The following is a 27,730-nucleotide window of genomic DNA, read 5'->3' as shown; positions in this document are numbered from 1 at the left end:
AGTATTGAAAAATTGGAGAAATACATCTTTTCCCTTAGTAAGAAGACTCAATATTATAATTTCTTTTACAAAACAATGTACTTGTAATCAAAATAGAAATGGGATTTCTCTAAACTTGACAGAATAGATCTCAATTTCACTAGAGGATAAAAATGGATGAAAAGGACATTAAGAACATTTTGAGACAAGTAATAGTTCATGCTAGCAATACATTTACCACTAACTACTTTACATATATTTAATCCTCATTGAATCCTCACAGTAAATCTCTGAGGCAAATGCTATACATATCTCAATTTTATAGATAGAGAAATTAAAAAAAAACAAATATGTAAAGCAATTATCCAAGGTCATATAATTAATTAGTTTGGATGTTGGGATTTATCTGCAGGCAGTTCAGCTCTAGAGTTCATATGCTTAAATACTATGCCAAATTGTCTCCCAAAGCTAATAAAATGAGAAAATCCCAACAGATAGAAAACTATAAAAGTAATCTCCATCTATAAAAGTGTGATGCTCTTCCAAGATAAAAAGATTCAATAGTAGGTAACATTTCCTGGGCATTTGCTATGTGCCATATACCTTAGATATATTATTTCATTTACCTCTCACAATTACCCTATGATACAGACTCTTTGACCAACTCAGGCACATAGATGCGGAAGATGGTGGTGGTATTGTGTGTGGGAGCTGAGATCTGACCCCAGGCTTACACTTACAACGCTTATATTTTCCATTTGTCAAAATGCTAACAGATAAAAATATAAATGTGATTTCATAGAGGACACTGAAGCAATTAGACAGTTGGAAAACTAAATAAACATTCCAGTCTCACTTCATACATCAAAATAAACTCAGACAAATTACAGGTTGAAACGTAACGTAAAAATCAAACCCACTGAAGAAAAAAACTAATAGAAAAAGGAAAAGCATATATCAATCTCTGAATAAAAGAAAATGCAGAGGAGAATTTCAAAATACAAACTGAGGGAAAGCTTCAAAAAGATTACAGACACAGCTATATGGAGCTCACAGCAAAAGATATGAAAAATTATTAAGATTACAATAGATCCATTTATGAAAAACATGGTTAGATACTTATATGAAGGAAAAATATGAATGATTAAAAAATAAACCAAAACGGGTGCCTGGGTGGATCAGTTGGTTAAGTGTCCAATTCCGGATTTTGGCTTAAGTGATGATCTCATAGTTTATGAGTTCAAGGCCCACATCAGACTCTGTGGTGACAGTGCAGAGCCTGCTTGGGATTCTCTTTCTCTCTCCCCCTCTCTCTGTCCTTCCCTTGCTCATGGTCACTAGCTCTGTCTCTCTCTCTTTCAAAATAAATAAATAAACTTCAAAGACTAAAAAAAAATGCAAGTTTTAAAAAATGCTATGTATATTTTACCTGATCAAATTTTCACAGCATTAAAATTAATAATACTCATTGTTGGCATGGATGCAATGATTAATATTTTCTCATTTTGCTACAAGCAGCAGTAACCAAGACAATCTTTTGAGAAAATAATTTAGTAATATGCATTAAGGGTTTTTAAAGAAATCTATTCTAGTGAAATAACTGGAGATATTTCTATTTTACTACAGCAAATGGTAAAATATCAGGCAGGACTTAAAATTATGCATCATAATAATCAGAATCAGAATCACAAAATCTCATACTATACTATTATGTAAAAAGCAGCACTAAATATAATAGATTATGACTTCAAAGATGCAAGGTATACAAAAGATTCTCAATTGAATAGAAGGGAGAAGAAAGAGAAATAGTATTGAAAGGAAAGAAATAAAACAAAATTTTAGAAATACACCAGGATACATAATAAATTATAATAAATATAAATGGATAAAACTAATTTATCTGCAGAAATCAGGGAATTTCATAACTTAAAAAAACTGTAAAAACATTTAGCTAGCATTACTGAGTATTTAGAATAAATATGAAGTAATAATACCAAATTATGGTTATTTCTGTGTGGCAGTATGGGTGATCTCTATTATTTGCTTTATATTTTCTACAATCCAAATTTTCCTGTGATAAAGGATACATTAATAGTCAAAAAATTGTAAAGCTAAAATTAACACGAGTTCATTTATTTTATTTTTTTAATATGAAATTTGCTGTCAAATTGGTTTCCATACAACACCCAGTGCTCATGCCAACAGGTGCCCTCCTCGATACCCATCACCCACCCTCCCTCCCTCCCACCCCCCATCAACCCTCAGTTTATTCTCAGTTTTTCAGAGTCTCTTATGCTTTGGCTCTCTCCCACTCTAATTTCCTTTTTTTTTTTTTTTCCTTCCCCTCCCCCATGGGTTTCTGTTAAGTTTCTCAGGATCCACCTAAGAGTGAAACCATATGGTATCTGTCCTTCTCTGTATGGCTTATTTCACTTAGCATTAACACTCTCCATGAGTTTATTTTTATGTTTATGTGTATTTCTTTTAAAAGTGACTATTTTGGCAAAATATCATTATATGCTTACAATTTTATCTTTGCCCAAATAAATAACAAATTATGTGGAAGTTCAGTGCAACATAAATAAAAACTATTTCAAAAATGAAGCTATTTAAGTAAACCAATAACAGATTCCCTCTGGGTATAGCTTTACTAGATTATTTTTCCTTTTTATTTTTTTTTTTTATTTTTTTTTTATTTTTGGGACAGAGAGAGACAGAGCATGAACGGGGGAGGGGCAGAGAGAGAGGGAGACACAGAATCGGAAACAGGCTCCAGGCTCCGAGCCATCAGCCCAGAGCCTGACGCGGGGCTCGAACTCACGGACCGCGAGATCGTGACCTGGCTGAAGTCGGACGCTTAACCGACTGCGCCACCCAGGCGCCCCTATTTTTCCATTTTCTACATCAGAACATGCTACCACTGCACTTGTTTGTTGCAGGATGGAAGACTGCTCTGTAGGGAATTTCATCTTCGAATTGTGTTTCCTAGAAACTTCCTTGAAGCCAGAGTCTTTTTTAATATCAATCACTCGTATCTGTGGAGAATGCTTAAAAACATCTCTCTTATCCTGTGAATAAACAATGAAAATTGGGCCAGCAGACAGTTGCAAAGTGAGAAAAGCATTATCAATTCCATAATCACTAGAATTCTCTTATTCACTTTGGATGCCTATGCTTTAAACAGGGAAAAATATATTTGAATTTTTTCAGTCATATGATTTCAGTAATACTGTTAACTGTCAAGGATCTGGAATGAAAAACAACAGATACCATAACTATATCATCCTTATTTTCTCAAGACCAGAAATAATTAGCAACTGAATCTAAGGAATACCTTTAACTTAAAAGAGCAAGCTTCTCATTAGATCATACACTACCTTGAATGAAAATTAGAAATACTCAGGACTCTTTAAAAAAAAAATTAATGTTCATTTACTTACTTTGGAGAAAGAGAGAGAAAGAGAGAGCCCAAGTGGGGGAGAAACACAGAATGAGAGGGAGACACAGAATCTGAACCAGGCTCCAGGCTCTGAGGTGTCAATGCAGAGCCTGATGCGAGGCTCAAACTCACTAAGCTGAAGTTGGACACTTAACCAACTGAGCCACCCAGGTGACCCAACTATCTGGGACTTTTTTAAAACATGCCCACGTCCTGGTTGAAAACCTCAGTTATTCTGTCTTGAGTGATGATTAAAAGCTCATCACTGGGGCGCCTGGGTGGCTCAGTCGGTTGAGCGTCCGACTTCGCCTCAGGTCATGATCTCAAGGTCCGTGAGTTCGAGCCCCGCGTCAGGCTCTGTGCTGACAGCTCAGAGCCTGGAGCCTGTTTCAGATTCTGTGTCTCCCTCTCTCTCTCTGCCCCTCCCCTGTTCGCACTCTGTCTCTGTCTCAAGAATAAATAAACATTAGAAAAATTAAAAAAAAAAAAAAAGCTCATCAGGTGATGCTAACATATGTCCTGAGTTGAAAACCATTGCATCGTTACAGGATCTGCAGTATCAGTTTTTGTTTCCCTCATACTGTAGTGTTGTACATATGTAGGAAGTGATGTAGTAAGTGATAACTAAAGTTTGTGGAATAAATTAATAAAATATTATCTTCAGGCCTATCTTAAATATATTAATTTATACATATTTTCTATGATTGAAAGGTAAATTTCAAATAAACCATATAGAACCCAAAATGAAAAGTCAAAACCTTTTAGAATGTCTTTATTTTACTATAAAATATTTTACTTTTACTACATATTTATTATGCTGAATTCAAATCATTTTATAAAGAGATTATGTGTTCATGTGTGTTGATATTTATATTTCCTTCAGAAGGGTGTGTATATCACATGGGTTTATTAAAGATGGAATACAATTTTAAGCTCTAACACACCATGAAGTATAAAGGGTGAGCAACAGGTGAAAGAGGTCCAGATATGATTGTGTCCTCTGAAAGGACTAGTACCTCTGGTCCTACAAGAGAGAAAATCTAGAATAAATCGTGTTCATATCACTCAGTTTTCTGTGTTGCACATTCCAGTCAGTCTATAGATAATTCTCTGGGAGATGGAGTCAGAAAGCAAAAATACTCTAGGACATATACCGTTTATTTGCACTCTTCACAGCTTTATAAATGTCCACTTTTATTATTGTTAATGACATGTTTCTTCTTGTATGTAACAGTCTTGGAATCAAATTAAGAAAAGGTACAAATATATTAATAAGATTTATTTAGCCCATGTGTCTAAATAATCAGAATGAATCACTAACAGAATTTAAAGTATTTCAAAATGCTTGTTAGTTCAGCTGTTCTCTAAATATTTATTGGTATGCCTATTTGCCAGATACTTACTTAGCTCTTTTGTTGACTTATCCAATCATAATCAAGGTTAAATCTTGGAAAATTAAGAAGTGATCCAAATTTATCTTAGGTTATCTTTGCTCCACTTCTATGTATCTTTCCTGTCCTTGTGTCCTTTCTCTCACCATCTATTGCCCATTTTAAAAAGGTTCAATTCTCCTAACTTTTGTCTCTCTCTTCCCCACAAAAAATGATTTTCTGATCATTCACAGTAAGTTATAAATGACATAAAATCATTTCATATATCCAAAACCAAATCACGTTGTGCAAAGGGGGCAAATTGTCTAACCTGAATATACAGAAAACAAGTCAAATTTTCCCCAACTATAAATGCCTGATACGTGAAATTAGTTTTCTCAAATTTTGCTTTCTAATCAGATTCCATTAATCAGAACTCAAATTGGGCAAAATTTGGACAAAATTGTATACAGTAATCATCTAGTCAAGATCTGTATGAGTATGGTAATATTTTATACGCAAGGCTACCAAACAAATGTCTGTGAAACTCATGTTATCTGTTTCTGATTTCCTGATTACTCTCAAAAAGTAATGGCCCATTTTTCTAAGAAAATGGCTATAGCCACAGTTTACAAAATAGGGGTCCCATAGGGTGTTTAAAAATTTTTAAATGAAACCCATCCACATTATTTCATAGATTTAAGTATTTATTAAACAGATCTCTTAGGTATTTATTTTGGTGTAGGGGTGCCATGAATAAAAATAACTGAGATATTAATTGTGATGTAATTTGGAAAAGTTTGGGAACCTCTGGGCCATATTGTAACTCTACATCATGTATAACTATGAAAATACCTAAATTGGAATATTAATGGATCACCAAGCTCCTCCTCCTCCTCCTCATCATCATCACCAACAACAATAGCTAATTAATCATCAAGTTCTACTAAGTCAACCTTGAAAAATTTTGCACTTTAAGGTCACTGTTTCCATTTCAACATATATAGATCATATTCATATAATTTAAAGCAATAGTATTTCGTGTTCCTATCTCCAGGCTTTCTTTCTTCCAAACCATTTTACATACTGCTATCATACAGCAACCTGAAGTATACACTTGGGTTGATTTCAGCCTCTAAAATCCAAATCACACTTGGTTCTCTCCATCCCTCTCTCTCCCTCTCCCTCTCTCTCTGGCTTTGTCTCCCTGTCTCTGTCTCTCTCTCCATAATATAAAAAAAATTCCTCTGGGAAACAACCCATCCTCAATTCTTATTTATGTGGTTGTAGGGAATGATATGAGTGTTCAATGCCCAGCCAGTCATAATATTAAATTTTTGAATTATTTTATCCATACGAGTTATGGTTCAGGGATAGGCTTATGATCCACACCTGGTAAATCTGTATAATTCCATTCGTTTAGCCACAGTAATTGGCTCAGAGATGAGTTTGTGACTCTAGAAATTTCAAGCATAAAATATAGTAACTTTATTCAGGAGTCAACAGAAGTTTCTGTCTCTTTTATTCTGGACTTAATCCTAGGAGGATGTAAGCCTAAAACTGAAGGAAAGTACCATATGGAGCTTGAGATTTAAAACAGAGTTAAGAGAAAGATAAAAACCAATTCCTTATTATATCATCTGCATCCCCAGCATGTTTCTGAAACCCAATTTACCTCTAAACTTTTCCGTGATATGTACAAATCCTTTCTTTCTTCAGTCAGCTACAGTTTGGTTACCTGACAATTATCAGCAAAGGAGTATTACACAATGCACAGTCTTTCATTATGTCATTTATTTGCTTAAAAGTAAATTCTTTTTTGCCCAGAACACCAATACAAATATTCTGGCTAGTGACTAAAATGTGTCTTTTCCAAAACTTTCACTTGTATCTCATTTAAAAAATGTTTTTTTAAATTATTTATTTATTTTTGAGAGAGAGAGAGAGACAGAGCACAAAGAGGGAAGGGGAAGAGAGAGAGAGACAAGAAATCCAAAGCAGGCTCCAGGCTCTAAGCTGTCAGAACAGAGCCCCATGCAGGGCTTGACCCCACAAACTGGGAGATCATGACCTGAGCTGAAGTCAGACGCTTAACTGACTGAGCCACCCAGGCACCCCTACTTCTATCTCATTTAAACAAAAATCTGTTTGTACCCTACAGTCCAGCCAAGTGATTTACCAGTACTATACCCTGAAACTTAATGGCTTTGCTTTACTTAGTAAATGTATTTGATTCTACTTAGGAAAGAATGCTCTCCTACTACCTATTCAAATCTACCTATCCATAGAAACTCAGCAAAAAAGAAGCCTCTTCCTAAAAAAACTTCCTAAATCAAAATTGACAATGATCTTTCAACCTCTAATATCTACTTCATTCTAGATTTCGTAATACTCAACAAATAGTTGCTAAATGAATGAATACAAAATCTTAATATGTATCACCTAATTACCCTTTCCTTTACTGCTATTCTAATTTCTCTATTGTATAATACGTTGTTTATGAATATTTATCATACCAAGTAAACTGCTCCTAAAAAGAACACTTTGTATTACAATACTTTGTATTCCTTACAGCAATCAGCACCAAACTCCCTGAAGCACAAGTATTATTGCAGATATTTTTACAATTTGTATTCAGCTTACTCAATAATGTTATTTATTTGCGAATAGTGTACAATTATCACTAATAATTTCTTGCTTCTAAAGAGTTAACTATTTTTTTTCTTGTTACAAACCTTTAAAATGTACAAGAAACCACCAACAAACTATGAAATACAGTTGCACTCAAGTCACAATATACATAGGATTGATTATGATGAAAAACTTCTGTATCTCTATGATTCTCTGCTCCTCTATTATTATAGCAGACTGCATTTTACTTGTATGCATAGGAAATCAAGAACAAGACTAAGAGGATTTTCTTTTTCCAGCCTCTAGTTAGTTTTTCAATTTCCTTCCCTGTTTCCCGGCACAAATGTCTTGCTTTTCTGTGGTGATAATACCAGTCCCTTCTTCAATTCTAATCTTCTCACTTCTTTTCTGATTTTCCTTCTCTTGTTTCTAATCTCTGTCACTTGACTCATTTTGCATAACATGCAGAGAAAAGAGAGAGAAAAAGAGGACAACTCTGAGTGCAGTTTATAATGTTTTGATTTATTTCTTCTTCTTGGGAATCCTGTGTCTGGGTATTTCTTCAAGCAGCCAAATTTTTGTTGTTTTCTCAGAATTTTCTCACTAAGCTGAGGGATTCTAGAGAAAATATACCAAAGAAATGGATTTTCCTCATTGTAGAAGGGATACAGGGAAATCATCTAGAGAGGTAGTAAATAAAACACTGATTAGATGAGTACTCTTCCAAAAGAGATACTGATGAATATTCTATACGGAAAGAGCAAACCATGCTGTGCATAAATGATTTTATATATGTAATTAAGGTCATCATAGTGCTTCAAAATCTCAACTTGGAAAACCATGACATTGATTTAGCTCCTGCAAATGAGCCACCTCCAAGGCACAGCTTACTTACTAATCAATCTCTTAAACCAAGGAAGGGAGCTCTGACCTCATTGCCCTTCAGACTCCCCAGTTATGTTGATTTTATTTCCATAATAGTATTAATTCTGCATAGAGTTCAAAAATTAATCCAAAACATCTCATAGGAAGATAAATAGTGTAGACAAATCTAATTAACACATAGAAAATGCATTAAGCATGTCTAGCTCCTGAAGATTAAGATGATCTGTTCTTTTGAGCAGAAACATTTTTTAATATGTTTAGGTTTCTTACTTTGATTCTTTCACAAAAAAAATTTCTAGGGTAAAAACCAATGTTCTATTAAAGGTGATTTAAAAATCACTGCAAGATGTTGTGGGTGCATTTATCAATCAATCATGAGTCTATTTAATTGAACATACCATTTTGGGTATTAACCTAGAACAGTGACTAAATGCACAATAGCAATTGCAAAAAAACAAAAACAAAAAAAACAAAACAAAACAAAAAAAATACCCTCAAGGTATAAACTTGAAACGTTGATGTAGAAAACCTCAACTAAATATCCCTGTTCACTGAGTCCACATTGGGATAATTAAATATAAGTGTTAAGCTAGGTATATAATGGGACATTGGCCACAGTGAGAACTGTTGAAGGGAAAATATGGCAAGTTGTTCAGATAAGAATGTCACAAAACAAGAAAGTTCACATCCACAATTATTTTGGTGAAATTCACTTTTCAGAGCATCTCAAAACCAAGTGATTCATCGCAATAGAAAATGAAAACACCCTTGAGTTTTAGGTTTTGAAACATTACACACAAATAGTTCAAATTTATCTAGGCTACATTTTAGAGAAAACAATGCATAGAGGCAAACATATTGGACTTTTCAGTTCCTTTATAAATGTACCGAACTCATGAAAATGATATCATCACAAAAGTCACCTATCAAAGTTTTTAGAAAATGATAATGTGTCCTACACAAATACAATTATATTTCTGTCTTAAGGAAGCAGAGAAATCTCTTTTTGCAGCATGTGGGAGAAAGAAAAGCTGATAACTACAATATGTTCATTACATAGATATAATAGGAAATGCTTCTGTATACAAATAAACATATTAAAATATTTGAATAAGTATAATCGATTATTTTTTTTACTTCTGTGATGATTTAATTATATTTCCCTTACTAAAATACTATGCTATATTTTTGTTGGCTCTGATATCCTGACAACTTTCAAAAATAAACGCGGCCACAGTGATGGTTTAGTCCTATTTCTATTAAGGAAGACAAATTGTTCTCGGATTGACATCACTCAATGCTAGTCAATTAACTTCTCCATGACATTCTATACAGTTTAAACTTAACTTTATATCCAGGTTACTCTAAAAATTGTTGGGTATTTTTTTTCTTCCATTTTTCTTCAAATTCCTATTACTTTGATTTTAAGTCAATGAACACATCATTACAAATATATGCTTTTTTTAATTTGGTTCTAAAAGACTACAAAAGTGTTTAAGCATTTGATTTTTTTTCTCTCTCACATGTTATATCCAAAAAACAAAGCCAGTAAAATGGATGCATAGTGCCATCAATCCTACTAAACTTGTAGTATGCATTACAAACTGGAAAACCTTAAAACAATAAGTTCTCTTTTTACTAAATCATGTTAGTAGTATTTAACCTGTGGCTATTTCATGTTTGCCAAGGTCTTAGAAATAACATTCATACCCAAAATTTAAAAAAAAAAAAAGTTTGGTGATAAAAGTCATCATTAGAATAAAAAAAATATGTATTTTTACCCTAAGAGAGACGTTTCTACCTCCAAGTGTGATTAAAGGGAGAGGTATTGGTAAATCAACATAATTTCCTTACAAGTCAAGACTAAGTCAGGATGTCTGCCTCTACTCCTTCTATTCAACATTACACTTGAGCTGTGTACCACAAGGTCAAAAAAAAAAAAAAACAATAAAAGGACTAGGAAGGAGGAAAGAGAAATGTCATTATGCACAGACAATATGATTGTCTAAACAGAAAATACAAAACACAAATTACAAATTAAAACAAATAGCACAGCAATGTTCTTCATATAAAATCAATTCTGAAAATCAGTTGTAGTCCTATAAACAAGCAGAAAACAATTAAAATGTGATTTTTAAAACATCTACATTAGCAATAAACTATTAGACATTTAGGAAAAGTTTCACAAAAGTGGTATAAGACCTTTCTGAAGAAAAATTGGTAACTTTATTAAAAGACTTTGAAGAATTGCTAATTAAATGAAGAACTATTATTAAATGTCCAAGAATAAGGAAACTCAATATATTAAAGATTTCAATTTGCTCCCAAATTAATCTATAAATTCAATTCAATTCTAGTCAAAATCCCCAAAGTTTTTGGTAAGGAATTTAGTGAGATGATTTTAAAACTTATGTTAAAGAGCAGATAGTCAAGAATATTCAATTGGATGTTCTTTCCTGCTTTGTCAAAGATTAGTTGACCATATATGTGTGGGTCCATTTCTGGGTTCTCTATTATGTTCCATTGATCTGAGTGTTTCTGTGCCAGTACCATACTGTCTTGATGATTACAGCTTTGTAGTATAGCTTGAAGTCCGGGATTGTGATGCTTCCTGCTTTGGTTTTCTTTTTCAAGATTGCTTTGGCTATTTGGGGTCTTTCCTGTTTCCATACAAATTTTAGGATTATTTGTTCTAGCTCTGTGAGGAATGCTGGTGTTATTTTGATAGGGATTGCACTGAATATGTAGATTCCTTTAGGTAGTATTGACATTTTAACAATATTTGTTCTTCCTATCCAGTAACACGGAATATTTTTCCTTTTTTTGTGTGTGTCTTCTTCAGTTTCTTTCACAAGCTTTCTATAGTTTTCAGTGTATAGATTTTTCACCTCTTTGGTTAGATTTATTCCTAGGTATTTTATGGTTTTTGGTGCAACTGCAAATGGGATTGATTCCTTGATTTCTCTGTCTGTTGCTTCATTATTGGTGTGTAGGAATACAACTGATTTCTGTGCCATGACTTTATATCCTGCAACTTTATCGAATTCATGAATCAGTCCTACCCGTTTCCTAATGGAATCTTTTGGATTTTCCATACAGAGTATCATGTCATCTGCAAAGAGTGAAAGCAGGAAAGAATATCCAATGGAATAAAGACAGTCTCTTCAGCAAGTGGTGCTGGCAAACTGGACAGAGACATGCAGAAGAATGAACCTGGACCATTTTCTTACACCATACACAAAAATAAACTCAAAGTGGATGAAAGACCTAAATGTAAGACAGGAAGCCATCAAAATCCTCAAGGAGAAAGCAGGCAAAAACCTCCTTGATCTTGGCCACAGCAACTTCTTACTCAACGTGCCTCCGGAGGCAAGGGAAACAAAAGCAAAAATGAACTATTGGGACCTCATCAAAATAAAAAGCTTCTGCACAGCGAAGGAAACAATCAGCAAAACTAAAAGGCAACCAACGGAATGAGAGAATATATTTGCAAATGATGTATCAGATAAGAGTTAGTATCAAAATCTATAAAAAAACATATCAAACTCAACACCCCAAACAAATAATCCAGTGAAGAAATGGGTAGAAGACATAAATAGACACTTCTCCAAAGAAGACATCCAGATGGCCAAATGACACATGAAAAAACTCTCAACATCACTCATCATCAGGAAAATACAAATCAAAACCATAATGAGATACCACCTCATACCTGTCAGAATGGCTAACATTAACAACTCAGGCAACAACAGGTGTTGGCGAGGCGGAGAAAGAGGATCTCTTTTGCACTGCTAGTGGGAATGCAAACTGGTGCAGCCACTCTGCAAAACAGTATGGAGGTTCTTCAAAAAATTAAAAATAGAACTATCCTAAGACCCAGAAATTGCACTACTAGGTATTCATCCAAGGGTTACAGGTATGCTGTTTCGAAGGGGCACATACACCCCAATGTTTATAGCAGCACTATCAGCAACAGCCAAAATATGGAAAGAGCTCAAATGTCCATTGATGGATGAATGGATAAAGAAGGTGTGGTATGTACATACAATGGAGTATTACTTGGCAATCAAAAAGAATGAAATTTTGCCATTTGCAACTACGTGGACGGAACTAGAGGGTATTATGCTAAGAGAAATTAGTCAGAGAAAGACAAATATCATATGACTTCACCCACATGAGGACATTAAGATACAAAACAGATGAACGCAAAGGAAGGGAAGAAAAAACAACATAAAAACAGGGAGGGGGAAAAAACATAAGAGACTCTCAAATATGGAGAGCAAACAGAGGGTTACTAGAGGGATTGTGGGAGGGGGGATGGGCTAAATGGGTAAGAGGCATTAAATAATCTACTCCTGAAATCACTGTTGCACTATAGGCTAATTAACTTGGATGTAAATTAAAAGAAGTAGAAGAAAAAGAAGAAGAAGAAGAAGAAGAAGAAGAAGAAGAAGAAGAAGGAGTCAAGACAATACAATAAAAGAAGTAGGTGGGGTCCTTACTTCAGCAGATCCATGATTTATTCTGTTATAATAAATAAGGAAGTATAGTAACAAGGCGGGGTGGATCAACAATGAGGGGTGGAACAATAAGTCAGTAGATCAAAAGAGAGAGTCCAGAAACAGATCCACAATACATGGAGATCAGATAAATGATAGAAATATCTCTGAAACTAGTAAGGGAAGGATCAATTATTTAATAATTGGAGGCTGTGACACCTGATGATCCAACCAATGATGACCCTACCCTCACATTAATTCTAAGTTTAATAAAGAAAATAGTTTGTAGGGCATCTTGAATGGCTCAGTCAGTTAAGCGGCTGACTTAACTCAGGTCATGATCTCACAGTTCATGGGTTCAGGCCCCGCATGGGCTCTGTGCTGACAGCTCAGAGCCTGGAGCCTGCTTCAGATTCTGTGTCTCCCTTTCTCTCTGCCCCTCCCCCATTCATGCTGTCTCTCAAAAATAAATAAAATGTTTTTTAAAAAATTTTAAAAATAATAATTTGTAACACAAACTTCAAAACTTCCAGAATATAATAGAAATATATTTATTACCTCATAATGGGAAAGAATTTCTTTTAAAAATGAAAGCACAAATTAAAATGGAAATGGTTTATAAATTTGGCTATATTTAAAACAAAACAAAACTTCTACTCATCAAAATTTACCATAAACAGAGTAAAACAACAAGCCAGAGCTCAAGGGAACTGATTTGCAATTCTCATAACTACCAAAATTTTCATATCCAGAATATGTTGAAAAAGAAGCCATAGTAATCAATAAAGAAAAAGTCAAAAGAGAAAGATACTTAGAAAAGTGATCAGAGACTTTGACCAGGCAACTTAAAGAAGATGAAAGCTGCAAAGTCAATGAATGTATAGAAAGACACTTAATCTCATTAGTAAGTAGAGACAAGTAAAATAAAACCATAATAAAATGTCATTAAACATTCATCAGTTTGCAAACATTTAAAGATTTTTAAAGTATTAAGTGATGGGGAGGAAAGAACAACACACTCACTTATAGGAATACAAATGATCACCTGATTTTGTAAGCCAGTTTGCCAAAATCTAGTAATGTTGAAAATATATATACCCTATGTCCTCCTAAGTAGAACCCCTACCACCATGGTGCTCAAATTATGAGGAGCTCTGAAAATATATCAGGGCCATTTGGAAGTTAAAAAACTAAACATGCAACTACCAGATGACCCGGCAATTGCATTCCTGGACATGTGTCCTAGAGAAATACAAACACACGTTCAAACGAAAACTTAAAAATGAATATTTATAGCAGTTTTATATATAATAACCAGAAAACCTGGAAACACTCAAGATGTCCTTCTACAGGTGAATTGTTAAGCAAACTCTGGTACATTCATACCATAAAATACCACTAGTAATAAAAAGGAAGATGGGGCGCCTGGGTGGCTCAGTCGGTTAAGCGTCCGACTTCGGCTCAGGTCATGATCTCACAGTCCGTGAGTTCGAGCCCCGCGTCGGGCTCTGTGCTGACAGCTCAGAGCCTGGAGCCCGTTTCAGATTCTGTGTCTCCCTCTCTCTCTGCCCCTCCCCTGTTCATGCTCTGTCTCTCTCTGTCTCAAAGATAAATAAACGTTAATAAAAAAAAAAATTAAAAAAAAAAGGAAGAAACTATTTACACATGCAACACATTAGATGAATCTTCACAGAATTATGTTAAATGAAAAAAGTCAATCACCAAAATTCACATATACTATAAATCTATTTACATAATATTCTTGAAATGACAAATTATAGAAATGGAGAATAAATTAATGGTTGCCAGGGTTTAAGAAGGGAGTTGGTGGGAGAGAAATGGATGTGGCTATAAAGGGACAATAGGAGGGATCCTTGTGGCGATGGAAATGTCTTGACTCTATTAATGTCAATCCTGGTTGTGATATTGTACTATGGTTTTACAAGATATTATCACTGGGGAAATTGGGTAAATGAGATCGTTCTATATTGTTTTCTACAACTGCATGTCAATTTGCAATTACCTCAAAATAAAAGTTAAATTTAAAATAAGAGCCTCAAGGGTTTTTATTAAGAAACGGTGCTGGATTTTGTCAAAGGCCTTTTCTGCATCGATTGACAGGATCATATGGTTCTTCTCTTTTTTTTTGTTAATGTGATGTATCACGTTGATCGATTTGCGAATGTTGAACCAGCCCTGCATCCCAGGAATGAATCCCACTTGATCATGGTGAGTAATTCTTTTTATATGCTGTTGAATTCGATTTGCTAGTATCTTATTAAGAATTTTTGCATCCATATTCATCAGGGATATTGGCCTGTAGTTCTCTTTTTTTACTGGGTCTCTGTCTGGTTTAGGAATCAAAGTAATACTGGCTTCATAGAATGAGTCTGGAAGTTTTCCTTCCCTTTCTATTTCTTGGAATAGCTTGAGAAGGATAGGTATTATCTCTGCTTTAAATGTCTGGTAGAACTCCCCTGGGAAGCCATCTGGTCCTGGACTCTTATTTGTTGGGAGATTTTTGATAACCGATTCAATTTCTTCGCTGGTTATGGGTCTGTTCAAGCTTTCTATTTCCTCCTGATTGAGTTTTGGAAGAGTGTGGGTGTTTAGAAATTTGTCCATTCCTTCCAGGTTGTCCAATTTGCTGGCATATAATTTTTCATAGTATTCCCTGATAATTGTTTGTATCTCTGAGGGATTGGTTGTAATCATTCCATTTTCATTCATGATTTTATCTATTTGGGTCATCTCCCTTTTCTTTTTGAGAAGCCTGGCTAGAGGTTTGTCAATTTTGTTTATTTTTTCAAAAAACCAACTCTTGGTTTCGTTGATCTGCTCTACAGTTTTTTTAGATTCTATATTGTTTATTTCTGCTCTTCTCTTTATTATTTCTCTTCTTCTGCTGGGTTTAGGCTGCCTTTGCTGTTCTGCTTCTATTTCCTTTAGGTGTGCTGTTAGATTTTGTATTTGGGATTTTTCTTGTTTCTTGAGATAGGCCTGGATTGCAATGTATTTTCCTCTCAGGACTGCCTTCGCTGCATCCCAAAGCGTTTGGATTGTTGTATTTTCATTTTCGTTTGTTTCCATATATGTTTTAATTTCTTCTCTAATTGCCTGGTTGACCCACTCATTCGTTAGTAGGGTGTTCTTTAACCTCCATGCTTTTGGAGGTTTTCCAGACTTTTTCCTGTGGTTGATTTCAAGCTTCATAGCATTGTGGTCTGAAAGTATGCATGGTATAATTTCAATTCTTGTAAACTTATGAAGGGCTGTTTTGTGACCCAGTATATGATCTATCTTGGAGAATGTTCCATGTGCACTCGAGAAGAAAGTATATTCTGTTGCTTTGGGATGCAGAGTTCTAAATATATCTGTCAAGCCCATCTGATCCAATGTATCATTCAGGGCCCTTGTTTCTTTATTGACTGTGTGTCTAGATGATCTATCCATTTCTGTAAGTGGGGTGTTAAAGTCCCCTGCAATGACCACATTCTTATCAATAAGGTTGCTTATGTTTATGAGTAATTGTTTTATATATCTGGGGGCTCGGGTATTTGGCGCATAGACATTTATAATAGTTAGCTCTTCCTGGTGGATAGACCCTGTGATTATTATATAATGCCCTTCTTCATCTCTTGTTACAGCCTTTAATTTAAAGTCTAGTTTGTCTGATATAAGTATGGCTACTCCAGCTTTCTTTTGGCTTCCAGGAGCATGATAAATAGTTCTCCATCCCCTCACTCTCAATCTAAAGGTGTCCTCAGATCTAAAATGAGTCTCTTGTAGACAGCAAATAGATGGGTCTTGTTTTTTTATCCATTCTGATACCCTATGTCTTTTAGTTGGCGCATTTAATCCATTTACATTCAATGTTATTATAGAAAGATATGGGTTTAGAGTCATTGTGATGTCTGTATGTTTTATGCTTGCAGTGATGTCTCTGGTACTTTGTCTCACAGGATCCCCCTTAGGATCTCTTGTAGGGCTGGTTTCGTGGTGACAAATTCCTTCAGTTTTTGTTTGTTTGGGAAGACCTTTATCTCTCCTTCTATTCTAAATGACAGACTTGCTGGATAAAGGATTCTCGGCTGCATATTTTTTCTGTTTAGCACACTGTAGATATCGTGCCAAGCCTTTCTGGCCTGCCAAGTTTCAAAGGAGAGATCAGTCACGAGTCTTATAGGTCTCCCTTTATATGTGAGGGCACGTTTATCCCTTGCTGCTTTCAGAATTTTCTCTTTATCCTTGTATTTTGCCAGTTTCACATGATATGTCGTGCAGAAGATCGATTCAAGTTACGTCTGAAGGGAGTTCTCTGTGCCTCTTGGATTTCAATGCCTTTTTCCTTCCCCAGTTCAGGGAAGTTCTCAGCTATAATTTGTTCAAGTACCCCTTCAGCACCTTTCCCTCTCTCTTCCTCCTCTGGGATACCAATTATGCGTATATTATTTTTTTTTAGTGTATCACTTAGTTCTCTAATTTTCCCCTCATACTCCTGGATTTTTTTATCTCTCTTTCTTTCAGCTTCCTCTTTCTCCATAACTTTATCTTCTAGTTCACCTATTCTCTCCTCTGCCTCTTCAAGCCGAGCCATCGTGGATTCCATTTTGTTTTGCATTTCGTTTAAAGCGTTTTTCAACTCCTCGTGACTGTTCCTTAGTCCCTCGATCTTTGTGGCAAGAGATTCTCTGCTGTCCTGTATACTGTTTTCAAGCCCAGCGATTAATTTTATGACTGTTATTCTAAATTCACTTTCTGTTATATTATTTAAATCCTTTTTGATCAGTTCATTAGCTGTTGTTATTTCCTGGAGATTCTTCTGAGGGGAATTCTTCCGTTTGGTCATTTTGGAGAGTCCCTTGCGTGGTGAGGACCTGCAGTGCACTTCCCCTGTGCTGTGGTGTATAACTGGAGTTAGTGGGCGGGGCCGCAGTCCGACCCGATGTCTGCCCCCAGCCCACTGCTGGGGCCACAGTCAGACTGATGTGTGCCTTCTCTTCCCCTCTCCTAGGGGCGGGATTCACTGTGGGGTGGCGTGTCCCGTCTGGGCTACTTGCACACTGCCAGGCTTGTGTTGCTGGGGATCTGGCGTATTAGCTGGGGTGGGTAGGCAAGGTGCACGGGGGCTGGAGGGGCAGGCTTAGCTCGCTTCTCCTTAGGTGATCCACTTCAGGAGGAGCCCTGTGGCAGCGGGAGGGAGTCAGATCCGCTGCCGGAGGTTTGGCTCTGCAGAAGCACAGAGTTGGGTGTTTGCGCGGAGCGAGCAAGTTCCCTGGCAGGAACTGGTTCCCTTTGGGATTTTGGCTGGGGGATGGGCGGGGGAGATGGCGCTGGCGCCTTTGTTCCCCGCCAAGCTGAGCTCTGCCGTCCGGGGACTCAGCAGCTCTCCCTCCCTTTGTCCTCCAGCCTTCCCGCTTTCCGAGCAGAGCTGTTAACTTATGACCTCCCAGACGCTAAGTCGCGCTTGCTGTCGGAACACAGTCCGTCCGGCCCCTCCGCTTTTGCCAGCCAGACTCGGGGGCTCTGCTTGGCTGGCAGGCTGCCCCTCCGCCCCGGCTCCCTCCCGCCAGTCCGTGGAGCGTGCACAGCCTCGCCGCCCTTCCTACCCTCTTCCGTGGGCCTCTAGTCTGCGCTTGACTCCGGAGACTCCCTTCTGCTAATCCTCTGGCGGTTTTCTGGGTTCTTTAGGCAGGTGTAGGTGGAATCTAAGTGATCGGCAGGACGCGTTGTGAGCCCCACGTCCTCCTACGCCGCCATCTTCCGGAACCTCCTATTTAGATTTTTTTAATATTTAAATATGTATTTAAATGTCCCAGGATCAGAATCATAGAATATCACTTAGATTATAATTATATGAATACCCATAAAATGTGACATCTTATTCAAAATTATCCAGAATCATAAATTTAATCTGAAAGGTTTTCCAATTTTTATGTAAATATGGACCTTAATATTTTTAGGATGAATCTAAAGTGAATTATGATATGGTAGTGTTAAAAATCTTTAAATAACAAGTAGCCTCAAGATCCACAACTCAAACAAAGCTGTGAATTGGTTTGAGTTTTATTCATTTGACAACTTTTTCTTAAGCATTCCAAAATAAAACTTATAATGGGGACTCATGAGATTCCAGCTGCTGACAAAATATAACACAGTTGATCTCAATCCACATGGGATCTATAATCCACTATGGACAAGTTATATAGACAAGTCGTACGGCCAAGTAAGTGGCAACAATCAGCAAGTAAGTGGCAACAATCAGCAACACGTGTCCACTACGAGGAGTGAAATGCAGCAGCAGGATCAGTGGCCACATAAAAATTAAACAGGAGCATTTGCAAAAGCATCAAAACAAGCAAAGTGCACAGTTTTTAAGGAAGTGAAAGTATTTCCAACAGGTTGGAGCAGAAGTGCAGGGCTGGTAGGGATGGGAAATAAGGAATAGAGAGATGCTACTGCAGAGGTCAGTGTTTGTTTTGGGCATCTTTATACTACCCTTTTGTGGCTTTTATAGAAATTGTTATGGCTAATGTACTTCAGGCATTCTGGGTTTTTGATTCATAGTCTTATAGGTAGATGCCCACTCAACCTGAATATCTGCTCCCATCTCTCAGTACTGTCCAACTGCACAGTGAGTCCCAACCTATAGAATGTGGACCATGAGAGTATGAGAGATAACTGCAATAGATCCAAGAGTCAACAGGAGTACCAAGCTTTACTGTAAATTAAATGAAAGTAAAAATTTTATCATACAAGGGGGGCTTAAACTTTTCTTCATATTGGTAAAGATTTTATGTCACTGCTTTTCTCTTCCCTCTATACTCATTTCTAATGAAAGTATGATTTATGTTCCATTCTTCAGAACTCTGTGGGGATGCTGGCTAGTATAATGAACTCATCTGTGCTCTTGTGATAAGAGATCATGATGGCTTCAATAATTGTTATTTACATTTGGCATCTTAACATTTGAACAGAGGTTTTCAGGAGAAAATTACTTAACTAAAATGGCCCAGTAAATGTGAAACTGGAACATAGCTGAAGACATACGGGAGACACAGTAACCTAAAACAAAAACTCTGTTAAATAAATAACTATCTTTTTGTTTTGCCATGGCTTATAAACTTTTTTAGGTCAGATATGGCTATATTCATATGGGTAGAGCCCTACTACCTAGCATAGTGCTTTATACAAAGGTATTTGAAGAATAAGTTAATAGGACCAATAAATCGGATGTTAATAAACAGCCAATGGCAAAATCCAATTTAGATAAATTATTTTATAATTCACTTAATATATTTTTGAACACTATTAATAATAATAAACATTCACTATGATTCAAGTGTTCTACGTAATTAACTTACTTAAGCCTTACAGCAAATGAACAAGAAAGAGGGCAGGATCCTTCAGAAGATGTTAATGCCGTAGATGGAAGGGGTAACAAACAAACAAAAAACTAATCTGGCAGCATGTAACAATATAAATCAGAGAAAAATCTAAACTTCTTACCCATAAAAATATAGGAATATACTTATAATTTCATGGACATTTCTTAATAAATTGAAAAATTTCTACCTAAAGTAATGACATGTTCCATGTAGTTGGTTACACGATCCTCAGATTTTCCGGTTTTCACTTACACATTTGCATTCTCTCTGAATTATACCCTGATATATTTTAGAAATTAGATTTAAGTCACCAATTTTTTTAATGCAGGTCAATTTTTGGCTACTTGAATACTCTCAGACCTACAAATTGTATAAATTGAATTATAGAATTCTCAATATTGATTTGTCCTTCCTAATTTTAAGAAACTAGTCTGAGTTAGGGATGATTAGAAATGTTGCACATATTCTATTTTGATTGACTGATATGTGGAAATATCTCCATGTATACTGGCATATTTATGAGGCAAAGCATAGAAAATATTGGAATAGCTGAATTATTTGAAAATACTTAGAGACGGATGGTATCTTAGTCTATTTGAGCTGCTGTTAAAGAATATCATAGACTAGTTAACTTTAAAACAACAGAGATGTACTTCTCATCATTCTGAAGGCTCAAAAGTCCTATATCAAGACACTGGCAGATTTGGTGTTTGGTGAAGGACCATCTCCTGTTTCATAGATGGTAGTCTTTTTAATGTGTCCTCACATGGGAAAAAGGTGAAGGTAATTTTCTGGGGACACTTTTATAAGGGCATTAACCCCATTTGTGAGTACTCCATCAACAGGACCTAATCACTCACCAAAAGCCCCACCTCCAAATACCAACACATTAGTTACTAGATTTTAACATAAATTTTGAGGCAAATAAACAGTCTGTAGCAGATAGACTATCACACTTACAAGGCAAAAGGAAAGATTTTAAAATGATATCTTAACTTTTCCATATATAACTTACACACCTTGCACAAAAGAAATATAATTTTCTGACTGATATTTTCATGGTTCAACATGTCAGTGATAGTTGCTACAGCCTGTAGCCCTGCAATAATAAAGATTTAAAAACATTTATTTCAGTAAGCACTTGTGCATAATCAAGAATCTCTTGGCAAGACATTACTCTGAGAGGAAATTGGGCTATATAACTTCTAATATTCTTTCAAAGGACAAAAATAATAGAAATAGATACTCAATCCTGTTTGATAAACTAGATCATAAGCTTCATTTTGAAACATTAATTACAAATGACAAATTTCTGTCCCAATTAAAATCTTAATGGCTTCTATATAAAAAAAAAAAACAAAAAAAACTTAGCATTCAAGTGGCAACTTAGTTCTAATAACTAAGAGATTTCCATGGGGATGATTACTTTGATTTATTGAGATAAAAATCTTATACACTATGAGAAAGGAATTACATGAGACATGAAAACAAAAGAAACAGGAGCCATCAATGCAAGAAAAAAAAAAGGATCTAAAAAATCTTAGTAAGTTGTGACTTATCAATGAAACTTTTAACTTCTCAAAGCAAATACTGTTTCCGGTAGTTTTTAATAAAGGCAAAATTACAAATTACAAGCTGTCCCACAGTAATGTCCAAAGTTAAGATGTAATCCAAAGGTTTTTTCATCCATACTGAAGCAAACATGAAAGTACCACCAAAGATATCACACACACAAAAATACATTATAATAAATAAGTAAGTGAATCCAGAAAGCCCAGCTCTAGTTGTCTCCCCTTTACATAAGGGAACGAGCATTCATACATTTTATATTTTTAAATATGTAACAAAGAGCAATCATATACATACATTAGAAGAAAATTAATTCTGAGCATACGGATCTTAGATACTATCCTACTAACTACTGATCCTTTTAAAACATATATTTCCATATGCTCTTATCAAGGTGACTAGGGAAATTCGCTTAAGGCTTACAGGGTAATTATAATTAGACATATGGGCTGCTATTAGGTATAGGTAATTTATACTGCACAGTCAAAAATTGATCCATTTAGGAATAACTAAAATTTAACTTGATTTTTTATTTTTAAATCTGACTATGTTCCAATTCTTTTTAGTCTGGAAGGCCATTATCCCTTCTCTATCTAACAAAACAAGATTCATGTGTCATTCTCTTTGACTCTGAAAATTAAAATCTGAACTTCTCTGACTGCCCAAGGCAGAGTTAAACACTGTCCCTCCTTGTATCCCTCTAGCATTTTGGTAATAACATACAGAGCACACTGCCTTCTCATTATCCACAATTCTGTGTCCAATATGTCTTTGTTTTCTAACTGTTTCTACTGTTCTAAGCATATCACATGCATTGAATAAATATTATTTGAATAAAAGCATTAAGAAACGAATAGATCAGAAAGCCAGCATTGTTTGGCAGTTCCAGGATATGAAAGGAGGCTTTGGAAAAATAGTAGATTCATATTGATTTCATTATTATAAAATGCTTTAATGATTGGCAGAGACTGCAAGTGCTATTCTTCTGTTCTGCATTTATAAGGTTGGACCCTTATGACTGCTCCTAGACCATGGCATGTGGACAAAAATGGCCCTTAAAATTTTTAGCAGATTAATTCTAGTTATTCATTTAGTCATTCAGCATAATTCTTCAATGATGAAGATTATAAAAATAACCCTTATTGTTTATGTACTATAAGTTAGGCAATGAGCTAAGTGTTTAGTGTCCATTATCTTAATCCTTACAACTCTATGAGATAGTTGCCATTAGTATTACCATTTTATAGGTGAAGAAGACTGGCCCTTAAAATTCTCCAGCCATCTCTTCCTAACACAGTGGCTTGGGAGGCTACGCATTCCAAATGGCAAAGCCACAGATGTGACATGAATAAGTTAAGCCTTTGAGGTTGAAAGGCCCTACGAAAGGGCCACCGGCCTCGAGGAGCTGACAGTAAGCAAGAAAATGGGGACCTTCTTCCTATAATGGCAAGGAACTGAGTTTTGCCAACAATCAGAAGAGAATCACAGCTCCAGAAAGAAACAGGGCCAGATGAACTTGACTGCAGCCTAATGAGACTCTGAACCAAAGACCGTAGCTGAGCTGTGCCGATACTCCTGACTCACAGAAACTGAGATAATCAGATTTAAGACACCAAAATTGCAGTGTTTTGCTTGCAGAACAGAAAAAAGTAATATCCATTGCCACCACAAAAGACAGGAAAACAAAACGAAAAAAAAAAACCCTCAAAGGAACTGTTAGTTTGATCCATGGAGCTGTGAGCCTGGCTAGATGGTTTATGGTTATGTGTTATCTCAGGAACTGTAAAGAGCTTTATCTGCAGAGCTCAGACTTTTGTATCTGAAATTCAATAGTGATATACATTCTTGGGACTATTTTTTATACAAATTCATGAGATTTACCCATTTGGAATAATTTAATTCATTAATTTTATACTATTTTGCTTTAAGGCTTAAGAGTTCGGACTTCAGTTTTCTACAGTAAGCAACTTTGTATCTTCATTGTAGTAAGACCACAGTTCTGCCTACTTTTGAGACCCCACCTGCTTTCAGGTCATTAATTACCTGTGAATGACTTAAACATCATAGAAATGTTTCTAGTCCCAGGCCTTCCTCCCATTACCTTTCCTTAAGGACTCACATGGCATCTCCTCCATGAGGAAAGTGCTCCAAGCCACAGTGTAATAAAAACAAATTTATCAAATTTTCTGCTAAAAGAAGTAGCATGTCTCCACTCCCTCCATTATTTTCCACAGCTGTAAAAGTCTCTTAAAATGGGTCACACCTTTGGAATACTTATAGTTACTCAATTCTTTGGAAAAATTATATAGATTAGTCATTAATTTTTGTCTGTAAAACTACCACCACAATTATATCATATCCTATGTTATCCAGCATCTAGATTTAATAGCATCTTCCCTAAACCTCTGTTCCTAGGTGTAAGTACTTCATTTCAGTGGTCTTCAAAGTTTTTGTCTATGAATTCCATAAAATAATTTAGAAAAACTTATACAGTGCATTGCATATTAGTAGTTGGTATCTAAACTCTTACTGAAATATGTATAGATATTTTGAAAGAATCTAATTTTAGTGTATATTTACACTATATTTAGTGTATATTGTATTGTATAGTTGTATAGTTGCTTTAAACATATTTTTTAAACCTTGGAAACCATTAACAAAATGAAAAGGCAACCTCCTGAATGGGAGAAGATACTTGCAAATGATATAACTGATCAGGTGTTAATATCCAAAATATATGAGACTAAGCAAACAAGATCACTAAATGCAGTGTGGTATCTTGCATTGGATCCTGGAAGAGAAAAGGGACATGTGTGGGTAAATTGGTGACCTCTGAATAAAGTCAGTAATACTGTGTTAATATTAGTTATAAACAAAAGCACTCTGATTATGTACGATGTTACCATTAAAGGAATAGAATGTGTGTATGTGTATGTGTGTGTGTGTGTGTGTGTGTGTGTGTGTGTGTGTGTGTGTGTGTGATACATGGCTTTCATAGTCAGAGGGGTCAGTACCCTAACCTCCACATTGTTCAAGGTTCAACAGTAAATTCCTCTGTTTGTGTATTCTTTTATTTTATCCTTTTCAGAGAAGCTAAACTACTTTCCCATTTCATCACCTCTATTCTTTTCTTTGAAAAGCTCAACATAAGGGCTCAGTTGAGCATCCAACTCTTGGTTTCGGCTCTGGTCATGATCTCATGACTTCTGGGATCAAGCTCTGTGTCAGGCTCTGCACTGACAGCATGGATCCTGCTTAAGATTCTCTCTCTTCTGCTCTCCCTGCCCCTCCCCTGCTTGTTTTCTCTGTCTCTCAAAATAAACATTAAAAAAAAAGGTCAGCATAATAAAGACTTTTTCCCCCTCTTATAACAGTCCTGGTTAGATGTTTAGGTCAATAGAGCAGAGTTCTCCTCTACCCAGGAATCTTCTATCTTGAGAACTTGCCTTCTCCAGTATTTGGTGATCATCAGTTTCCAGCTGGCAGAATAAGTAAGAGCATAAAGGAGTTTTTTGTTTTGTTTTGTTGTTTTTTTGTTTTTTGATGTTTTTTAACAGGCCAGGCCTGGAAGCTGTGCACATCTACTCTGCTCACTTTCAACTGGGAAAATCATAGGTACATTTCACACTTACTTGAAGGAAGCTGAGGATGTAGTGTAATGTATGGCCAACAAAGAGTATGGCCAACAAAGAGAAGAATTATTTTGGTGGATAACTAAGTCTTCACCACAATATTTGTTGTTTATTTGACTTACCCTCTGGTGTCTCACAAAAACCTCAGATTAACCTAGACAGAAAATCACTCTGGATTCCCCACCCTCACAACCACCACATCTTTCAGTCACTGAATGGCACCATCATCTATACAGTTACTCAAACCAGACATCTGCAAATTATCCTTGACTCATTTCTTATCCTCACCTTTCATATTTAATACTCCAGGAATGTCCTGTCAACTCTACCTCCAAAACACACCTTAAATCATTAGCTGTCTCCATCCTTTCTGTCAGCTCCTTAGTTCAAACATTGTAATAACCTCTCATCTGGATTATTCCAAGAGCCTACTGATAGCTCTCCATGCTTCACTCTTGCTTGCCCATGTTTCGTTCAGGAAAATATCACTATTTAGTTTAAAACCTTCCAATGGCTTTAGGAAAAAAAATAATCAATAAAATCCAAAGTCCTTACAGGATCACTAAGACCATATACGGTACGGCTCTTGCCCAGCTCTCTAATCACATCCTTTATTACACTCTTTCTACTGACTGCTACTCCAGCTACAATGACCTTCCCACTGCTTCCTGAAAATATTTAGCTTACTTTCATTTGAAAATCTTTGCACTTTCTGTTCCTGAGAGACCTTCTTCACATCTATTTATTCTCTTACTCAGCATCATGTTGTCTTCTTAGCATCCTCTTAGGCTGTGTTTTCCATTTATCATCTGCTTCTTTCTCCTGAATGTAGGATCCACGAGCCATGTACTGTTCCCCATTATCACTATTTCCCTAATTTCTAGTAGGCCTGGCACACAGTGGTGCTCACTAAGTAATTAACTGAATAAATGCAAAACCGTCTAAGGGTGATCAGAGAAAACCTTCTACAAGGCCTTTTGGTATATTGTTGGTGTAGTATAAGGAACACAAACCTGGCTTACAATTCAGATTTGACCCCTTCTCAGCTTTGCACATGAGACTTCAGCTCTGTGAGCTTCAATTACCTAATCTGTAAATGAAAGTAAAAAACATCCCTAACAGTGTCAAATGCCTACTTTATTAAGAAGAAGCTAATGGAGGAAAAGAGCTCCAGGTAAGATTAACCCTTCTCCGTAAATAAAACTACTATTGCTACTATTATGTACAATTCTGTTCCATTATGGAAAAACCCTCCCAAGGCAGCCATTTCTTCCTCTTTGTAATTGGTTGACTCCTTTCTGTGGGATGTTTCCAGTGGCATAAATCTCCACAACACAAAGAGAAAAAAGCTTGTCAACTCCATTGTTAATAATTCAATCCATCCATATCCCTCAAAACCAACTTTATTTTTTTTAAAGGTTAATTTATTAATTTTTGAGAGAGAGAGAAATAGGGAGTGAACAGGACAGGGGCAGAGAGAAGGGAGATGGAGAATCCTAAGCAGGCTCTCTTCTGTCAGCAGAGCCTGATGCAGGGTTCAAATTCAGGAACCATGAGATCACGACCCGAGCTGAAATCAAGAGTCTGATGTTTAACTGACTGAGCCACCCAGGCTTCCCAAAACCAACTTTCTGAAATTAAAATTAAAAGCCTTCAACCTATGCCTTCTCTGTACCTTCACACTGGTAACTAATGACTGCAAAAAAAAAAAAAAATTGCACAGTTAGTAGGTCAGTGACCTTATCTCCAGTTATCAGACAAATCATTCTGTTTCTCTGGTCAATTCTTTTCCATGCTCTAAAAGAATATTCAAAATGTACTCCACTTCTGAAATTCTAGAAATTTTACACATGCATCGAATCTAATAAAGCACCAAAAGTCATTGATTTTTTTCCACCTCATATTTTTCATTATTTCTTTTGTTTTACTACTTTTTTCCATGACCTCTATTACTGCCCTAATCTAAGTTACTAGTCTTCGAACTCATGTATACATACATGCTCTTGAGAGTACAAAAATCCTCTCCATGGTGTTCCCAGAAAGAAATTTAAGGAAGAAGTGAAGGTACCTCTATAACAGAGGTATAGGTTCTATTTTCCAACCATTCCTCTCTTAGTTACCTTTCTCTTATGTTACAATGATAAATAAATTAAATAAGTAAATAAATAAAATTTTCTCTTATTTTATAATCATAAATAAGTAAAATTATAAATAAATAAATTATCCTATTTTACAATAATAAATAAATAAATAAATTATGTTTAAAAACTTGATTCTTACCTATCCACAATTTTATGTGCATTGACCCAGTAAATCTTATGGGGGCACCAAACAAAAG

The 27,730-nt window shown here is 35.8% G+C and overlaps 1 protein-coding gene across 5 annotated transcripts in view; it reads right to left on the bottom strand.

The window, feature by feature from the left end:
* Window positions 1-27,730, bottom strand: part of CNTN1 (contactin 1) — a 362,253-nt gene that overhangs the window by 194,648 nt on the left and 139,875 nt on the right. The window contains exon 3 of one of the 5 annotated variants that reach the window (XM_060657918.3): window positions 12,017-12,125. The exons of the other annotated variants lie outside the window; for them this stretch is intronic. The gene's annotated coding sequence lies outside the window, so the exon portion shown is untranslated. The remainder of the gene's footprint in view (window positions 1-12,016; window positions 12,126-27,730) is intronic. 5 annotated transcript variants of the gene reach the window in all.

The sequence above is a fragment of the Panthera onca genome, chromosome B4 (assembly GCF_046562875.1).
Source record: "Panthera onca isolate mPanOnc1 chromosome B4, mPanOnc1 haplotype 2, whole genome shotgun sequence".
NCBI classification, from domain to species: domain Eukaryota; kingdom Metazoa; phylum Chordata; class Mammalia; order Carnivora; family Felidae; genus Panthera; species Panthera onca.
This window is presented reverse-complemented; position numbering and strand designations above follow the sequence as displayed.